The sequence below is a fragment of the Corvus moneduloides genome, chromosome 7, assembly GCF_009650955.1.
Source record: "Corvus moneduloides isolate bCorMon1 chromosome 7, bCorMon1.pri, whole genome shotgun sequence".
Classification (NCBI taxonomy): Eukaryota; Metazoa; Chordata; class Aves; order Passeriformes; family Corvidae; genus Corvus; species Corvus moneduloides.
Window position 1 is genome coordinate 11,726,681 of NC_045482.1, and position 20,790 is coordinate 11,747,470.

Consider the following 20,790-nt stretch of genomic DNA (forward strand, 5'->3'; position numbering starts at 1 on the left):
GCTCTCATTCAGCTTATGAGCTCTTGATCTTCTGCTCACAGTATCAAGTCCAGACAGAGGACAGCAGTCTACCAATGCTACCAGCTAATGGAAGTTCCCTATTCTTCGTTGCTGAAGTTTTGGGGTGGCCCAAGTGCTTTTGGAAGAATAAAGCTGCTGGATCAGACAGTGGCACGGTGCCTCTGGGTTACTGAGGGTAGTTTTCCTTACTGGCAGGTGCTGCAGGAAGTAACACAAGTAACGCTATGATAAAGTCATCACTTCACGGGGGATTTACACACTTTAACTTCAGGCACCTAAGTCTAGTGATGATGGAGCTGAAGGCTCCTGCAGGGTCAGTGGGACACCTATGGCTCCCCTGACAGCCCAGGCCCTGAGGCTGCTGGCTTAGGACTCAAGTTGGATGCCTGAAGCTAAACAGTGAGACCAGCCTCTTCAGCCCAGGGTCTAGTTCAGCCACAGAGCAGGAGTCTGCCACAGCTGCTAGCAGAGGTACCTCTTTGGCTGTCTCTTTAGTGCTGAGCACATAGCAGCACTCTGAATGCATGATGGAAGTCCTCAAAAAGATAAGCATTAACCCAGCTTCAATATCCTGGAACTGCAAGCCATTATCAGGAACTCTTCCAACCAACCACAAGGGGTTTTTTTGGTTGGTTTGGTTTGGGGGTTTTTTTTGAGATTGACTGGTGTCACTGAGAGCTGTCTCTGTATTTTTCCCCTCCTTTTTGGATGCTCCCTCAGGATAAGGAGTGCTGTGGTCTCAAACAATTCCATAAATAAGTATAGAGTATTTTTTTCTTCCTATGCCTTTCCACCTAATGATGAATTAAGAGCTTGTGCAAAAAGAAACAGAGAGAGAACCAAAGATATCAAGCCTTATCTTGTTCACACAGAATCTGCTGCTTTGCAGACTGCCCTTCTCTAGAGTCCTGGGAAACACAGAGAGGAAGAGGATGGTGGGTGCCAAAGTGAGAGTCAGAATCCCAGGACCTGATATATATGGTGTATTGTTAGCTGTGTTTGTTTTGGGAGCTTTTGGTAATTTTTCTTCTAGGTTTTTGTCTCTCTATTTAATTATCCTTTTCATTACTGATTTCCTGACTTAATCTGAATGTGCATAAATCTCCACTGCAGATTTATCATCTCTATAGAAAGCGCTTTCAGAGTGGTTGTGCAGCTTCCCAGAAAAGGGACACTGTTGGAAAATGAAGCTTTCAGGTTCAACAATAAGCCCACTATTATGCTGATTTTTGCCAAGCTTTCCCTCACTTTTTTCCCATTTACTACAAGAGTGATCTCAAGGCTTCTTTTTGTTTGTTTTCGAACTTCAGTCATTCTTAAGTGTTTACCACCCTGCTCAAGTCCACTCACTCTGAAACATTAGACACTACAAGATATGGCTGCATTGCTTCTGGAATCAGAAAATGCTCAGGTTCTTTTTTTCAGCTGCACATTTCTGTGAAGGTTTTAACCAGCCTCTTTGCCAATCTTAAAAATAAAAAAAAGAAAAGAAAAATATTTCTTAGAATATTGCATTTTGATTGTCACAGTCCTTTGAGGACTTTGTATTTTAACCAAATGGGAGATCTCAGAGAAGCAGTTGAAATTATCTTTAATATAAATAATCTCATTGCAAAACAGATTTTTGTTTATATAGTATATAGTCTGCATGCTCATAAGCATTTAATCAAATTCAGGTCTTGTCTGAGCAAACATAATGGCCATTGACTTACATGTGAGTTGTGAGTTATTCTTTCTGAATTTGACCTGCTTTGAGAGCTAAAAAAGATGCCGTCCTTCATTTTTTTGCTTGGGATCACACAGGCAAGTGGAGAGGCTTTTCTATTGCTAAATTTTTTCTGAATGTTGAATACAACTTTCTGCTGTAGGAACCCAACCTCTCTAGGGTTTTGGTCCACTATGACTGTCAGAATTTTTTATAGTTATCATGAATTTTCTTTTTCTTCTTTCTATGCTTGTACTCTATATAATGCTCTTTGGGATTCCACCCAGGTCCCTTGAAAGGATCCTGTGTCTTTTCTTTGCTTGGCTGCTTTCTCCTAAGCCAAGCATATAAACATCTATCTCCTGAAGATATATTCCTGTTAATCACTTCTGGTGCCTCTCTTTGAACTTCTTTCCGCTAACATTCCAGTTTTTAACTGCTGTTAACAAAGGCCAGGATAAAATGTTATTCTCAGTCCCTCTGACTCAAAAGATCCTTGTTATATTTATGCCCTAGATTAGCAACTGCTGGACAACATGTAATTTGCTGTTTTCCATATCTTCACCCTCAGATCTGTTGCCAGACCACTGTGACTGTACCACTTGATATCCAAATTTTTGTGTTGAATCAATTTTCCCTTGCTGTGAGCCAGAAACAGCTTTGAGCCAAGGGAATTTCAACTGATTTAATTTGTTGCCAATTAACAAACTTTTAATCACTGATTCTGGTATTGAAACCAACAAACAAATACATATTTAGAGAAATACACCTCAGCTCCCTTCCAGACACCTTTCCTCCCTGCTGCGTGGTCTCCTATTGCTGGTGCACATGGCACACAGTCCCTTTGGGGAGGCAACAGACCTCACCAAATAGCAGGAGATGAGGCTTTGTAGTCAGTGCATTGGGCAGGACTCAGAAAACCTGCGCTTTATTTCTGCACCTGAGAAGTTCTCTGCACCATTTCTTTCTCTGCTGCTGTCCCTTATCTGGAAGCCAGGAAAAATGGCAGTGACCTGCTTCGGGCAGTACTGATTGCCAAGAGGATGTGGTGTTACTGATGCAACGGAAGTGTTGGAGTCTGTCAGTCTTGTGGGAGCAGTAGGTGTTTGAAGGAGATAAAGGAGATAAAATGTATCCTATGTAATTGTTCTATTACCTTTGCTTTCAGTTGGCTCCTGTTCCATCCCTAGCCCCAAAACTAATCAAGTAGGACCAGATACAAACCCATATTATGTGTGAGGGGTGTTCTTCCCCTTCAAAAACAATGATTTTACAAAGGCTGTGTTGTGACATCCCTCTGGATTACTGCAGCTCATTATCTGATATTAGACTATGACATGTCAGTTTTCAAGGTCCTTTTCATGACAGGTCACCAGCTGCTGGAGCTTCAGCATCAACTGGATCTCAGTTAAAAAAATCTTTAAAGAAAGGGGGGGGTGGGGGTGGTGTGGTATTTTTAACCCAGGTCATTTCAGTGGTCTGGACTGTGGGTAGGTTTCAAAAACTGAATAGAATAACAGATTACAGTGCCAGGATGGAGTCAGAGAGGCTGCAAGTGAGCAAGAAATTATTAAGACACCTTTCCTGCCAAAGTTACTATATTGTACAGTTACACCTGGAGTATCTCTTAATCTTTGTCATATAAACTGAGGAAATTCCTTTCTTCTTCTGCAGATGGCAAACTGAGGCTGAGAGAAACCAAATGAGTTGTCTGGGGTCACATCAGAAATATGACCATGGTTGTGCAGGAAATACAGTGACCTAAGGACTTAATGCAAAATCCAAAGTTGGTGCTTTGAGCAGGTCATCTCACTTCTAATATAGCCCAAATGATCCAGCTGGGATGCTTAATTGCTGTTGCTCATTTTACCTTAATCAACTATTACCCTCTCCACAGAAAGTGAACCACTGCACCGTGTGTTAACTGTAAAGTTCATACTGCTATTTGGCATAAACAGAAGATGAGAACTAAACTCTGGGCAGCTGGTGTCCTCTTTCTGAAAATGTAAGCTCAGCATACAGTCAAATATGCTGCAAGTCAATGCAGATTTGCACATTTGCTGCAAAAATTAAAAATCTGGTGGAGTAATGCTAAAATTTTTTCAGTGCTGCTGTAGAATCTGTGTCACCTTGTCTGGAGATCACCTTCTACATATGGGCCCATTATTCCCTAGAAAAAAAAGCTGGCAGATGTTGCATCAGTCTCCGTATGAAGAGCTCCTGTTGCCTGAAGATTTGTTTGAGGCAGCCATTCATGACCCTCACAGCAGAACATACATTATCCCTTTTATGTTCCCATTTCAGCCTCTGCTTCCAGTTGCTGTGGATGGCAATTTCCTTGTGCCAGCTTTTGCATACACCTGAAGGCTTCCCAAAGCTGTTATTCCTCCTCTATTTGTTTACAGCTGCCTTGTACTTAGTTGGTTTTTTTCACTTGTGTTTAGAACCCAGAAAACTCCCCATCAAAACTGTCCAAATACACCATTTCTCACAAGAGTGGTAGATGAAAAAAAAGCAACCTTAGGAATTAATTGCAGTGTACATAGAGTATAAAACTTTATTGGAAAATACATTAAAAAGTAGACCACTTAATTTTTGTTTAACTTCTCTAAATAGATTTACAGTTCATCTTAAACAATTAACTTTAAGTCACTACTTTTTCAAAAGCCAGAAGTAAAGATCTGGAATGAAGTTTCAGTTCAGGTTTTCCTTCCTGCCACGCTGTCACACAAAAACCTAAGTTATTTCTGGCTGTTCTTATTTTTAGATTGTTCTTCATATACCATTTACCGTCATTGAAATTAATGACAAAATAAAAGGAGTGACCTTTGGCTAGGCACATACAGTTTATGCATGAGCTAAACAGCAGGATCCTTTTTCATTCTTCTTTTTCCCACATTCTCTTTCTCCCTGCTCTCCCCCATCTAAATATAATTTGTAAAGCCTTTAGAGCCTTTCATCCTATGTGTTTCCACTGTGTTCTTTTAGATGAATCTCAGGTCCATGATTCACATCTATTCTCTTGTGCTGAAAGGTCAGTGGCACCCTTGTTTTATGAATATAATCCACCATTCTCTTGAACTTCAGAATCGTTTCCAAAACTCCCAGGCAAAATTCATACAGCTCAGGGTGCAAACAAATGTTAGCATTATTGTGAAGCACACTCTCCCTACACAAATACAAGCCTGGACATACCAAGCTACATTGTTTAAAATAAACCAGCATTTACTGAAGGTCTGAATAGTTTTGAAGACATGACTCCAAGTGCAGACACAATTCTCAACCTGTAGCCTCACCGTAACACTATGTCATTCATGCCCAGCTTTCTGCAGCAGGTAGACAAGTCCATTTGACAGATACTCAACAAAGCCACCGTGCCCGAATAGAGTAGAAAGTGCCCAGTGAGGTTTCCTGGGGCACCACTGTCGCAGCGAACCTTGCACCGTGCTGCTGTGGCGGTTCCCTGCCAGCCCCACTCCCAGCCAGGAGGAAACGCTGCCAGCTCTGCCTGGTTTGCAGGGTGGGTTGGATACGTTCTTACTATAAATTGCACCTTGAATGATTTTCAGTGCGGCAGTTTTGGAATCCTTGGTTGAAAACAGTAAGGCCCGAGTGTTGTCTCCAAACTGTGTTTGAGGGTGAAAGAAGTTTGTTTCCTGGCTGAGGGGAGGGAGTCAAGTAGAGGTGTGCTATGACCAAGAATGTGCCATTTGTGCTAGCTGGAAAAGAGGTATGCAACCATTTTGAGAGGGAACAGTATGATTTTCCAGTACTTGTGGCACACGTTGCTAACAAAAATGAGAACTGATATGTGTTTGGGTTAAGGGCAATGCTTATGACAGTGTAAGACACCAATACTGATAGTAAATCCAGTTTATAGTTGTTATGGAATTTTTGGGGGGTTTTTGGTTTTGGGGTTTTTTTTTGTTTGGTTTGTTTGTTTGGGTATTTTGTTCCAAGCGTATGGTTATACCTCTGCATTCTAGTGTTTAAATTTAAGTGGATAGTTATTTATGGCTTCTTAAGCTTTGCATTAACAATCCTGACTGTATTTTATTTGGAACTTTTAGGTGGTATTTTAAAGCACTGATTACTGAAAAACTTGTGGTAAATTTTTATATTCTCATTGTTTGCCATGAGTATTCATTGAGATTTACAGCATCACAGAATGGGTAAGGTTGGAAGGGATCACAGTGAGTCATCTGGGCCAACCTCCCTCCTCAAGAAAGGTTATCCCAGAGCATAAGGCACAGCATTGTGTTCAGATGGTTCTTGAACATGTCTAGAGAGGGAAGCTCCACAACCTCTGGGCAATTCGTTCCCATGCGTGGTCACCGCACAGTAAAGTTCTTCCCCATGTTCAGGCACAACTTCTTATGCATCAGTTTCTGCTCCGTGCCTCTTTTCCTATTGCTCAGCACCACCGAGAAGAGCCTGATCCATTCTCTTAACACCCCCCTCTAGATATTTATACACATTAATGAGGTCCCCTCTCGGTCATCTCTTCTCGAGGTTGAAATGTATCTCCTGGCCGTGACTGATGTTGCCTGTTTACTTTCACTTACAGAGAAGTTCCTGAATAGTTCCTTACATGAGGCCCAACGCTCTCCTTGCGCGTCGTGGGTGGTTCATTTGTGCGTGGCAAGCGGGGTACACGTAAATCATGTGCCCGCGGCTGTAGCCAACCCCTGCGGCCGCTCTCCATCCCTCACAACTCCCCCGGCCCGGCCCGCAGAGAGCCCAGGACCCGCACAGCGCTGCGGGAGCGGCGCCTCCGGCGGCCTCGCCCTGGGCCCGCCCCGCCGCTCCCGCCCGGCGGCGCCCCCGGCCCCGAGCCCAGCCCGGGGCGGGCCGGGGGCGGTGCTGGCGCGCGGGGCGGGGCGCGAGGCGTGTCCGCGGGAGGGCGGCGGTGCCACGGCCACCACCGGCCCCAGCCCCTGCTCGGCCTCCGCCGCGGCCGCACCAGGTAAGGCGTCCTCGTCGCGTCCCCTCAGCGGCACCTGCGCGGGTCGGTGGGGGGCCCGCCGGGAGTTTCGTGCCCAGGGGTGCCGGGGAGGGAGGGGTGCGGCTGCCGCGGTGCCCCACCCTCTGCTCTGTCGCCTCGGGTCCCGGCGCCGATCCCCGGTTGCGGGCGGGCCCCTCCTGGCGGCACGGGGACCGCAGCCGGGCCGGCCCCGTTCCCTGGACCCCGCCTGGCGTGCGCTGGGACCGGCTCCGCCAGCGCCCGGGAGCTGCTCGCCGCCGCTCGCCCTCGGCCGCCGCTCCGCCAGCTCCCGGCGCCGCCGGAGCCGAAGCGGGGCTGGGCTGGGCTGGGCTGTTCAAGGCTATTCGGTAACAGCCTCGGCCATAAATGATTAACTGCGCGCCCGGGGAGCCGGGTGTCGCCGAGCGCAGCCGCCCGTGCCCGGCGCGCTGAGCCAGCGGAGCGTTCCGTCCCGAACCGCCGCCGGGGGCTCTGGCGCGGCTGTAAGCGCTGCTGCCAGCGCTGCCACACCGCAAGGTAGGCACGGAGCTTGCTGTGCCTCAGCTGCTGTTTCGGCATAAATCCACCCATTTGACGCTCTTTTTTATATGTGCCAAGGCAAAAGACCGCTACGATGATAGGGGTTTTTTTGTTACTGATTTTGTGTTTGGTTTAGGGTTTGTTGGGTTTTTCAAATCTTTCTTGTCTTTTTTACTGTGCACAAAAAAAAAATTAGTAGGTATGGAATTCGTTGATAAGCAGTGGCAGCTGGCAGTACTCTTTTTATTCTCTATCAGAATGCAATGTCTCCTTTGTTGAGCTGTAAGTTAATAGTGTAAGCTCCTTCCCCACCCTCAGCCTCATCGTGTGGAGATGTGAATCACTTGTACTACCAGATTTGTTTTCTTTAGGAGAACTAAGAGGCACCACAGAAAATCCATCTGTTTCATTCCAGGTCACATTCCACTGGATTGATTTGGTTGATTTCAGCTTGAAAATGTGCTTCAAGGCAGCTAATGATATTCTGTGGGAATTTTTTTTTAAAAAAATTTGAATTACCAGTGTATGCAAGAGGCATTTTTCTTCTGTTTCTTTGAGCTCTTGATGCAATTATAAAATGTTTTCCAAAACATATTGATTCAAGAAGGTAAACTAAAAACTTTCTACACAGAAAGTAGAATGTCAGGTTAACAGGAGTGTATTTGCACGGTCCATGAAAGAAATCCTAGATGGCAACCTGTTGAATGCTGCTAACCAGAGTCTTCAAGCTGCTGTGAGCAGGACACTGTGCCCTTGCCACAATTGTTTCTGTGAATGCAGTCAAACCGTGCAAATGCAGAATGATTTCCAGGTCAGAACAGGTTGATGAATTTAGTGAGCCGCCATCACAAACTGCTGAAGCTGAACACTGCTGCAAGGCTGTGAGTGTTCTCCCACTAATTGTGCTAGGGGAGTGGAAGGTGTTTGGCCCTTTGAGAACAGCAGAATCTGTTAAATGTAATGAGACGCTAATCAAGATAAGGCTTGTACTGTGTCAGGTGCTGTATAACTGTGTAAGGAGGTAAGGTCACCACTCCGGGAAATTTATGGCATAAAAAAGTGTTATGATTAAGATGAATTAAACTAAGTACCCTTCAAAATGTCCTCAGGGTTATCCTTAAGTCCACAGTCCTTATGCCCAGGCAGTCTCCTGAGAAGAAACATGCTTGAGAATTATTGTTTTGTCTGACATACAGTAATGAGCCTAAAAATTGAACACAAGCATCTTTCAGTGTTGAGAGAGATTTGGTTCTGAATATGGATTGCTTATTCTTATCTAGTCCTTCTTGCTCAAAGAAACGGAAATGAGGCTATGTCAGGACACCTTCCTGCTGTTTCCTGAATTTTAAGGAAATGCTTGTCTGGAGCTGAAATTAATTCAAGCTTGTTTTTAAGAGAAAGTACAGAGTTTCCAGTGGCCTACAATGTGTTTTATATTTTCTTCAAGTTGTTCTCCAGCAGTCATGGAGGTACCAAACCTGTGCCTGTCAACAGTTGTAGACAACCTGTATTTGGTATTAATTCCCACAAACTATTATATTTGTGTACGTTTTCACCCACACACATGGCCTCTGTTGTCATTCTAGGGGGCTGTGTTTCCTGGTGTACTTTCAGAGGCCGTGTCTTGGAGGTATTTAGACACTGTTAGCAATGTTAGTCATGCAGAATACAAAAAACTCCACCTCAGTCATGTTCTCAAAACAATCTGCTGTGGTGCTTTACAAATCTAAAGGAAAGGTCAAACTCCACTTTTCACTGTGCACTGGAGGATAAAAGTAAAGCTGTGTAATGACTTGGAGCAGAAGACCCAAGGGCAGTGAGACTTTGCACGAAGATCTAGGGAAGAAAAATAACAGTTAACTGTTAATTGTAATTGATTTGTAGCTAATATCAAGGATTTTATTGTCCACATTACTCTTGAGAAATATGACTCCTGTCTGGTGGTACTGTCTCCTCTTTGTTGTTTTGCACTGTTCCAATGCTTCAGTTTCTCTATTCCCCCTGCCTTCCTTCCTCAGATGCTTCACCAGCTTTCTCACAGTTTTCTTCTTTTAATATAAAAACAACAGTAATGAAATACCTTTATTTTAGACTAGGCACCTTCTCCTGTTAAAAGTTGTTTGACAGCAGTGCTCCATATAATTATTAAATCAAAAAGATTTGGTCCTGAACTTCACTGAGATTAGCAGGGGGCTTCACACGTCACACCTCTATGCCCTGTGGTTTCTGAGCACCTTGAACTTCAAGATGTGCAGCATTGTTTTGCCTCTACTTTGCATTGGCAAGAGTCTCTTTACAGTCCTCCGAACTGTAAGCTCTTGGTTTGGAGAGCATGAGATGATGGGGTGTGTGGAGTTACCCTCAGGGTGTGTTTGTCGTGACAGGGCTTTTACTTCCAATGTATATGTGGACGTGGTATGGTGGCTGCTTCCTACAGCAAAACTTTTGGCCCTTGTGCAGTCTTGTAACATGCCAAGGACCAGCTCCTTGCCTGATGTAATTTGATAAGGTGGTCAGAAGAGCTAAATGTAACTGGCACCCTGACCAATGGTGTGTGCAAAATACATTGTTTGGCTTCAGTGCCGTTGTGGGAGCACAATATAAATTTTGGGATGTGGCAAGGAGCTGGGGAGTGAAAACCGACACTTTTTGACTGTTCAGTTTCCTGGTATGTGGGTGGAACATAGAGGTGAAGAGAGCAAGTCTGTCAGCCGTAACTCTTGTTTCTGGATGGAAGTGTAGTAATTCCCTAGTTCTGCGTATGGGTTAGAAGAAATCTATTTTAGGTTATTAGCTTCCACTGTCATTCCTGCTGAAAGTTTGTCCATGTGAGGGTTTAGAAATTTCATAATGAAATCATGTGTGCAAGTCCTGTTTTGAGTGTGTGTGCGCCTTCGCGTGTAAAATCTAAGAACTGAAGTGTCATTGTGGTAGGGGGAGAAATAAAACATTTTTTTCTTCTGGGAAGTTGTCAGCGATGTAACTGACATTGTTTTGGTGAGGGACTTCAGAAACAGACTTCAAAATGAAAGTCTAATGCTGGTTTCTCAATATAAAAGAGGTCTTTTTCTTGAATTGGCCATCTTATACTTTATGGGTGATGCCAAATTTGCTCAATTACTAAAGTGATTATTAAGCAACAGTGACAATGGTTTCACTTATTATCCCAGTACAATTACACTTTTACTAGATGTTGTACCAGAAAAAGCTCCTGATGATTTTCTGTTTATACAATAGTGCTACAGACCCTAATTAGGGTTTGGGAATAAAGTCAAAACTCTGCAAGTGTTTTAAGCTTCTCTTGTAAAACAACAATAATCTAGAATGCCAGCCCATCTTTTTGTAATACAAAAGAGACTAAAAATATGCTCTGCATGTACATAGTAGGAAAGGATTGGGGCATAACATTTTCAAAGCTTGTTCTTTTCTTGGTTTGCTTTTAACTGAAGCTCTGCAGTTTCTTCAAAAGCCGTGAGTTACAAATGAATCTGCAATACTTTGTGACTCCTTGTCCTTTCCTTCAGACAAAAGGCCCTTTCAAACCATTGTAGAACAGTCACTGATTTTCATGTGGTCATTCAAGAAAAGGATAGCAATTGGCCTTCATAATAGGCCTTTCAGTACTCTCTCGAGTGGTTTGCTGGCTGAAAAAAATGCCTATGGCAGTGTACTGTGTCCGGTGTTTAAATTACTGATGAATCTAATCTCCCAAGTGTTGGAAAGGTAAGAGTTCAAATGGCAAAGAAGCCTCACCTGTTTGTGAATACCAGTGTGCTGCTAGTCAGAGTTGGGGACAGATCTGACCTGTGTGATTTTCTTTGACTGAAGGTCTCTTCTATTTCTCTTTTTTTTTTTTTTTTTTTTTTTTTTTTTTTTTTTTTTTAAAGTGGTAACTTAAGCCAGGTGTTATCATGAACTGTCTTTCTAAGAGGGTTGGTGCTGTTTTATATCCTGGGTGGAGTTGAGCAATGTTATCTGTTTGTGCTGTGCATAGCCAAGTCAACTGTATGATTTCTTGGAAGGTGACTATCCTTGAAGGTTGTGGGTGTGTTTTGAGTTGGCATTCAAGAAGCTGCTGCCACTGTTGTGTTGACAGCTCAGTCTCATGGAGTTGTCTTTCTGTGCTGGTAAAGCCAACCTGCCTGGCAGCATTTCAAAATAAACACCTTGTGTTTGGTGTAGGTAGACTGGTATTTGTTGGCCCAACCTTGTGTAAAACCCATGCAAGAATTTATGGTGCTTGACTGAGTCTTACCTGGAACACCACCAAAAGATATTGTTGGTGCTATGAGACATTTCCAAATGAGAGTAGCTCTCATCTCAAAATTAGCCAATTAGGATCCTGGCTATTTTGTTAGAGATGTGTGTGGTACTTGCCCTGAAGGTTCAGCCTTGGAGCGTCTGCCTGAGTGCTGTCTGTGGCACCTGGCTTTCATTGCTGCAGAGGAGTGGTTCACAGTGGCAAATTAGGACTTGAGGCTTTCTTGCTGGGTTAGATACAACTACCAAGAAAGAGTATTTGGGCTCTGGACAACTCGAAGCTCATGCACATACTCAAATGGTTGTTTCAGACTAAATTACTTAGTAATACATAAAACCAGCTTTCAGTATGTACTGTCCTACACACATCCAGTTTGTGGCTTCCTCTTCTGCACTACACTTAAGCTATTCACTTTTAGTATCTAAATTACACTGCTGTGTATGGTTCTCTGTGTAAAATTAAATGCAGTAAAACCATTGCACATGCAGTTTGGGCGTAGTGGTACTTCTCAGTTGGAATGTATTCAGAAGCTGTGGTTTATGCTAGCAGTACAAGTCCCAAAATGTCATCACTATGGGACTTCTCCTTTCTGTGTTCTGAAGGAATAAGTATCTTAGCAGTGATACTAGCCTGTGCAGTATTTGATTTAGTGATCTTTAGGACAAGGTCTGAATGAAATGTTGCCTTTTCTGTGTTTCTGTTTTCCGTTAATAACTTAGTTTTGGCTAGAAATTGTTTTGAATTGGCTGGTTTGTTAAGGTGCTGTCATGAAGTTGTGCTTTCGTGTTAGCATTGGAGCTTGTGGTCCTTGCGCTGGGTACATCGGAGTGAGGGATGGTGTGGAGATAGAGCTGTGCAGCTCTAAGGTGCAGAGAAGCTTCATCATGTGTTCCCACAGGAACTGAGGTCTCCTATGTACTACATGCACTTTGTTACTAGGATGAAAGAAGGAAACCTACTTCTCATTATAATCCTTGGGGGTTTGTTCCTCTACAATAACCTCTGAAGTGTGAGGCAAATACAGATGAACTAGAGCAGCTGCTGTGTAAGAAGAGTGCCTGTAGGGTTGTGGTAGGGAAGAGAGCAGAAGGTGGTGGTTGGAGGAAGCCCGGGTGGGGAGGAAGGTTGGGCTTTTTGATACAAGATGATTCAAATTGTGTGCTACTGGGTCTGCATCACAGCATGGCTGGTAGCCTCACAAATTTTTCCTGTTGTGAATGACACAAGCCCTTCGTATGTCTGAAACAGGTGCAGTCTACATTCTCTGTAGCTGAGTTTCTGGGGAAGAGGTATTTAAAACTAAGGTCCTGTCAGACCTCTACATGTATTGGCAGTTTTGCAGCACCTTGATGTGAGTAGGAGTTTGGTTCTATGTCCGTAGCCAAGAATATGACATGAGAGACAGCTGTGGAGCAGGCTACAGCAGTGTGCTGCCTTTCATTCCACTTAGTGCTCAGTCCTGAAACTTCTGGCTGTTCTGTGTGAGGCTTCAGAGTCCCAGGGTGTTTCAGGATGAAGGGTACTCTATAATGGGAAGTGTTGTACTTTATTTTGTAGTAAAGAGAGTAAGCCTAGAAACTAAGGAAGTTCTGAACAAGGAAAGCTGTGTGGATGTGGATATCATCCCTGGAGGTGTTCAAGGCCAGTTTGGATGAGGCTCTGGGCTACCAGATCTAGTGATTGATGTTCCTACCCACGGCTTGGGAGTTGGAACTAAGTGATCTTTAAGGACCCGTTCAACCCAAACCATTCTGTGATTCCATGATTTGGCAGTCTGGGAAGTCACTCTGCTGTTTCATAATCTGGCAACAGATGGTCATGTGTGTAAACTCATCCATTGCACTGCCATGAGTACAATGAGGATTGCAATGAAGAGATGACTGAAAGGGGACCTCGTAAATGTGTATAAATACCTAAAGTGAAAGTCCCAAGAGGATGGATCAGGCTGTTCTTGGTGGTACCAAGGAATAGGACAGGAGGCAATGGGCAGAAGCTGATGCACAGGAAGTTCCACCTGAACATGAGGAAGAATTTCTTTACTGGGCCGTGACTGAGCACTGGAACAGATTGCCCAGAGAGGGTGCAGAGTCTCTTTCACTGGAGATATTCAAGAACCGTCCAGACCTAATCCTGTGCAGTGTGCTCTGCGATGGCCCTGCTTGAGCAGGGAGGTTGGAGCAGGTGACCCACAGTGGTCCCTTGCAACCTAACCCATTCTGTGATCTCTTGACAGAGAACAATGGGTTTCTGTTTTCTTTGCTTCTGGGATGAGGTTGCTGTATTGGCATTTTAACACCTGATTTCCTTCTCTGAAGTTAACCTGTATGCAACCATGATTATTTTATGCGTTACCCTACAGATGAGGAAGGGGTAGAAATTTTTAATTGGTGTTCCAGTGTTGGATTTCCAGAGACATTGAGCGCAGGAAGTTATAATTGCCATTGTGTACAGTCAGGTCCACTAAACATCAGCCTGTAAGTGAATGATGGTGCCTTCCAAAGCATTTTAGTGAGAATTGCTAAAAAGCAAAACATGATTTATTAAGCTGTAACAAGGGACTTTTTAAATGAAAGAGGGATCATCTTGTAGTTGCAAGGTCTATTAAATTGCAAAAAGGTTAGTCATTAGCATTGTTGCATCATATTAAAAGAATACAGCAATGTAAACTCAGTCATTAATTAAACTGAATAGCACATTTTTAAACTATTGTTCACTATTTTAAGTGAATAATGTCTTCTTCCATCTAGAGAGCTGCTTAGCCTGCTATTAGAAATTTCTGTGAATTAAAAAAGAAAAACCTCAGGATTGCTGTTACTGATGACAAAAACCAGACATTTTGTACCATGATATGGTGCTTATTCTGGATTGAACTCAACCTTCCAGGCTCTGCATCCTCACTGAGCTGGCTGTGAAGTCAGAGTCCAGCTCTGCAGAAGTGGTTTGATAGAGGGAAATGGTCAAACATGTGATAGCAAGAGCTGTTTCTATGCAGTGCCAAAGACCTGGGCAAGGACAACTCATTTTGAAATGTGAGTCTGTAAGGTTGGAGTGTGGTGAGGGTGCTTCCCCGCATGTATGGGAGCGATGCTCCTGCAGAGCTGCATTCCTTCTCCAGGCCTCTGACCGACATGGGGAACCGCTGGAGCTGCCGCCAGCTGGCAGCTGGGGTGCTTCGCAAGGGCTGTTGCTGAGTGTGCTGGTTTTGTTGGATTTTGTCTTTAAACAAATTTGGTACCAGACTCCATAAAAGGCTTTGCCTTTTGCTCATTTAGGATTTTTTCTGGAAGGGACCTCAGGGACTCTTAGACACTACATTTTTGGACATTTTTGGTGTCCAGTACTGATCACAGAGCTTTGGGAAGGAATCTGTTGTTAATTGAAATGGAAAATACAGCAGATGGGCTCCTTAAGAGACAGGCCATAAATCGTTAACTGTCTGTGTTAATACAAAGGTAGGAAGGTATCTGTTCATGGGTTACAGTTTAACACCCCCTACCTCCAAAACACAACCAGCAACACAACCACAGAAAGTTCCACCATAATATAAGGAAGAACTTCTTTACTGTGGGAGTGACTGTGCACTGGAACAGGTTTCCCAGAGAGAAAAGATATTCAGTATACCTGGAGATATTCAGGAACTGTCTGGATGCAATCCTGTGCAATGTGCTCTGGGATGACCCTGCCTGAGCAGGGGGGTTGGTCCAGATGACCCATAGTCATCCCATCCAACCTTACCTAGTCTGTGACTCTGTGAAAAGATATAATCATATCACTCTTTATTTTGTAATTTGATAATTCTGCTTTTAATAGTCAGCTTTTACAGTGTGCTGTATTCCTGAACATATACTAGGAGTTGCTTGTCTGGCCTCTCAAGTTCATTGACTTTGGTAATTCACTAGATGAAATGTGCTTATGTGCTAAGGTGGCTGAGATAATTTTAGGATTTAATATATTGGTGATCAAGGTGAACGTGAGGTGGTCAGGCAGTGTGTGTTTCTGAAATCTGCAGCTATGCATGTTGAGGGATTTGCTTACATGTGAAAGCTTTGGTTGTTCATACTGGGGACAGGAGTTATGGGTGATGTTAAGCAGAGCCTACACCGTGCAGGTCCATCTGTGAAAGCCAGGAGACCTTGGAAACAAGAAAGATAGGTTGTAGCTACTGTGTGCCACTCCCCTCTTCTACTGAAGCAGCAAATATCTTAGGAAATAAAATGGAAAAATAAATAATATCAATGCACTATAACTTTGCAAAGCTAAAACAAACAAAAGTCTGATAATTCTCAAAGCAGAGGTTGGGCTAGAGATGGTAGCTTGGCCACGTGGCATGCATTTAATGTTTTCCATGCAACATTGTCATTAAATGGGATGTTACTTTTTTTAGTGTACCATAAAATATTCAGACTATGTCTTGTGGGTGAGTGGTTATTACTGGAATAAACTTTACTCTTGGTACGTCAAAGGCACTTAGAGCAGAGGTGCCAAGTCATAGATCAGTTGCTGAGGCTCAGTGTCAGCAGTAAATGCATGTTTGTTCCTAGGAAAGTAAATGCAGACATGAATTCAGAATAAACGATCCATATAGAAGATGCTATACCAACAAACTGAGGCAAACTCCAATTTGCTTTAACATGGGGTATATCTGAGTTCCCTGAAGGTGTTCCAGATTTGCACCAGCACCTATTTGCTTTTGTCCAAACTAACTAGCAGAATAGAAAACCGCACTGTATTTTTGCTTTATTTTACCCAGATTCCTTCATAACTAAAAGACTGACAGAAGCATTTCAGCTGAAGCCCAGGCTAAAGTCATTTAAATCACCAGTGAAACAGTCTCAGTTCCAAGGTGAGAAGTTTGCTTACAAACTTTGGGTGTTATTTTGTTACTTGTATGTCATTCCCATGAAAAGACTGCTTTGACAAACAAATTGCTGTTTCATGGAACCTTCTGTCTCAGGACTGTGAGAGCTCTGCGTTTTCCTTTGTGATGTGAAATACCACATGGGAATGAGATCTCATTTACACTCATGGCTGAGTCTGACCAAGATGCCCTGGGTAATTTTGCTCCTCCTTCCTAGTAAAGCTTCAAAAGAGGTTAGAGTTGTATTTACATTTGTAAATTGATTTCATCTTCATTTTTGTTCCTTATGATCCCACTCTTAGAATCTGAATGCACAAGAAAAGAGTATTTCTCCATTTTAGATGGAGAGAAATAAGGATTGGAATTTTATACGAGAAGGGATATGTCTAATCTCTGTGCTGTCCAAATATGCTTCATGGTTGTGTTCAGCTCTTGTAGGAAGAAGTGTGAAACTGCCTAGGTGATAGCAGTCTGGGAGTTGTTAATCCTCCTCCTGTCCACACACCAGGGCAGCTGCAATGGAGTGAAGTGGAATTGGCCTTGAGGATCCCATTGCTGCTGCCATACTGGGCCCTGGCATAGTGCTTTCTTTCTGGGCAGGATGCAGTCCAGTAGTACCTGCTCCAGTGGGTGATGCAGAGTGTACATCCCTCTGCTGGGCTACTTCCTGGTAAAGATTCCCAGGAGGTACTCTATTTTTTGAATATTCAGACCCACTTACGCTGTTACAGAGGCAGACTCAACACATGATGTTGTGTTGACAAACAGTTCTACTTTTCACAGTCATTGTGTGATGTTTTTTCAGGAGCCCAGCAATGGTGGCAGTAGACCAAGTCCCCTGAAGCCTCCTTATGTCTGTGTCCCAACAGAGCTTTTAGGGGAGATCTTTGGTCTCTATTTGGGGCTTTTTGGTGATTTTAATTCTTATTTATTGTAGTCTTTGATATCGGTTACTGCACAATAAAACCCAATATAAATCATACAGTATGAGGAAAAGTTGGAAACCTGTTCCGCAGGGTTGAGCTTTTTAATGCTGTAGCTGGGCTGTCCTGCTTTTGGTACTGATCTCACTGTCTTACCTGTGAGACTAAGGTGCTGTCTGCTGAATGGCAGCATAAACTCAGTATCCACAGCCTTAATGGATCCACCACATGTTGGTTGTGTTCAGTAGTCATCCTTTGTCTCCTAAAATAAACCCTCATTCAATTTAAAGCATATGCACTCAGACATATTTTCTCTGCTTCTGCTTATTTGGGTAAGCAAATGATTTTAACTTTTTAAAAAAGCATCATTTGTGTACTTTTCTTTCTCAGAATATGATTATGTCTTGAAATGTTTGTACAAATATATATATATATTGACTTTGCTATTAAGAAAATACCTACTTTAGTTTTGGAGCAGTTAAAAAAATTATTTTATAAAATGCTGAATAAAAACCATTTGACAGAGGGAGGGCACAACTGATTTTGCTTAAGTGTGCAAAGTAAGAAGTACCGCTTCCTTCAAAAGCTTCTTTCCTTCTGTTGGGAGGCTGAAGACTGATTACAGGGAGGATGTGCCAGTTTGAAAATAGTGCTGATTGCACTTGCATGGAAAGTGAGTTATTTCAGCTGTTGTTCATTGCAGAAGCTGTAAAATACTTGATTGTTCTGATGTGCTTTTCCGACCAGAAAATAACATTGTGGATATTTTTTTTTTCAATTTAGTTACACTTTTTATCATCAACATTCATTTATAAGGTTGTGTTCTGTATGAATGAACATACTCAAATTTACATGGATCCACAGTGATATTTCTAATAAATCCATGGATGTTATTTTTAATATCTTAACAGTTACACTGTCTGAGACCCAGTATTTTTGAGTTCCCAAGCCTCAGTAAGGGGAAGCTCTCCTGACAGACTGACCTTGCAAAAGTGGCAAGTAAAACTCACAGTGGACTCCCAAGTGGCAGCAAAATTCATTTCTGAGGGAGGCACTTTTCACACTGAAGCATCAAGAGTCCACAGATTGTACAAAATATTTTCCTCATTCTTTTTAGGATCTTGTGGCCCCTGGAGTGTACAAAAATGCAGATCCTATAGCTCCTCTAGGCACCGAACACATCCTGGCTCATCAGGGTATCAGCAATTGTCTTAACTAGGGCTTTCCAGGCTTGTGGTGTTGCTTGGTTACCATCATTCCCGCTACTTTCAAAGAAAGAAAGTAAAGCAAACGTAGAAAAAATCCACCTGGTTTCTATTTATGGGCTAGGCTACTGTACTGATCCAAACAAAACAGAATTGTAAATCCTCTACAGCTTCTTTCGTGATCTTTTTTTTTCCTCAAGTAGTCCGCTTGGCTATTCCCAAAGGCTTTCTGTTTTAAGTATGTTGTATACTGGACAGCTTCTAGGATTCTGCACAAAGTCATCAAGTTCAGAAGCTGAAATCTTGACAAACAATGGCTTGTGTCATCAAGCCAGTCTTGGTAATGCCAGCTGGGATGCCTTTTCAGGTAGACTTTGTGCATCCTTAGGTCAGGGCAGGGAAGAGTGCACAAATCTTAGCTTGGAATATGTTAGGGAGTATTTTCTTTAGTAATGATGATAATGAACTATCATAACCATTTGGCTAAGGATGTCATATCATTTTTTGAATATTTCCAACTGTAGCATCAGAAGTCCTCACCTGCCCTTAAGTGGAATAATTTTGGCAATGTGAGCTCATGTGTTTTAGGAAAAATTCTCATCTTAATTTCAATTAGCTGATCTTGACAAAGTACTCTGAGAACTTGAGTGTAGCATATGTGCCCGAGTAGCTATTCTGTTGCTATCCCTGCTCCACCAAAGAGTTCTGCAAAATGAAAAGTATCCAATTTTTGTCATTTCCAAGCTGAGATAGATAACAACTCTTAAGACAGTCATTCTATTGCTGTGTAACAAATGAGTTTAAGTTTCTTTTCACTAAGTTAATTCCCAAAATAAGATATTTTTGGGAACATGTGGATGCGTTTCTTAGTGAAGAGAGCTTTCCATAAATCTGCTAGGGTCATAGACAGTGTACCTGGTTATGATACAGTTGGTTACAGAAAACCTCTTAGTTTCTGAGAGTGAAGAAAACTAAAACAAATGGAGATATCTGTGAGTCAGACAGAGATTGAGGAAAAATAAACACATCCAAGTAAAGCATCCCCAGCTGTGGAAAAAACTATCCCCATCTATCAGAAGTATGGTGTGTATATGAAGCAGACAGCAATTCTTGTAGGAAGTAGAACTTGTAAATGTTGCCCTATGTTCATTGTCTGAGAACTTGTGCTTTAGTGGGGCCCACAACTCAGTCTTCTAACCTTTTTGGGCTTCCAGTGGGTCCAGTTCTTCTGACAGTGGAGAGATTTCTCATTTGGTGAGATACTAGCTTTTCAACGCTGTGCTGTTGAATTTCCAGTGTCATCTGGCTCATGTATGTCTGTGTTACAGATCTGTTCCAGCTCCAGTTCTGTCAGGAGGAATTGGGTTAGGCCCACAATGCTTTGGGAGTAAATTGTCAACTCCTGTTACGTTAGGCAGAGTAAGAGACTGAAATAATGGGAGATCAGCGGTAGGAGAATAAAGGTGCTTACAGACAGCTGAACACAAATCCTATCCTTTGCCCTACTGTGGTATCATTGCCTGACTTGTGTCACTGAACAGAAATCTGGCATAGTATGAGAGGTGGTCCAATCCTGAAGCTTTTATTTGGTTGTTTCCCAATCCTAAAGTCAACAGATTCTTTTGCTATACAATCTTTGGCAAATACCAGATGAGGATGGTTTTAGTCAGAAAGCTTATGCTGCTGTACAATCACATGCATCTTCTGTTGCAATAAGAAATGCACGTTGTAAATGTCTGTATGAACTGTCCTCTGAAAGCTGGATCCTGCTGAGTGTGCTTAGCACTGCATGCCCTGGCCAGAGTTAGAAACTGCAGTGCACAAAATGGAGCATCGTGAGTTAAAGGCAAGCAGAGTTCAGCTTTGGAAGTTGTTACAAATTGGCTGATACTGACAGGATCTTACCACTGTTGAAGTGTAGCAGTGACAGACAAGGAGAAACCCTTACTTGCTTTGACTACATCAGAGCTTACAGTCTGTGTGGGGCGTATGGTTGAGATAGATGTCATAAGGTCTGACTGTCAAAGTGAGATTTGCTTTCTGTGTGCTAAACAGCTGCATTGGCAATTAGGGAAACGTGACTGACTAGCTAGGCCAAAATCGAAACCCAGAAGAGGGCCAAAAAAAATCCAAGTGTCATAATAATCAACAAAATCTCACTTTTTGTGTATGTACCAGCAGACTCCAAATAGCCTTTGCAGTCATTCGTATAAACATTCAGAAGATTCCCTGCCTTCTGCTGACTTTCCTCTCACCTGGATGTTCTATCAGTGGCCTTACCAGAGAAATATCCTGGAATGAAAGCTGGCTATCT

At 42.8% G+C, this 20,790-nt stretch overlaps 1 protein-coding gene across 4 annotated transcripts in view; it reads left to right on the forward strand.

Moving 5' to 3' along the window:
• Positions 1 to 6,603: 6,603 nt before the first annotated feature.
• The window catches only part of SPATS2L (spermatogenesis associated serine rich 2 like), an 82,139-nt gene continuing 67,952 nt past the window's right edge, over positions 6,604 to 20,790 (forward strand). Inside the window, exons 1-2 of one of the 4 annotated variants that reach the window (XM_032113793.1) lie at positions 6,616 to 6,692; positions 16,241 to 16,333. The gene's annotated coding sequence lies outside the window, so the exon portion shown is untranslated. Of the gene's footprint in view, positions 6,693 to 7,079; positions 7,227 to 16,240; positions 16,334 to 20,790 lie in introns of those variants that run through there. The other 3 variants (XM_032113792.1, XM_032113795.1, XM_032113794.1) reach the window with 3 other exon arrangements.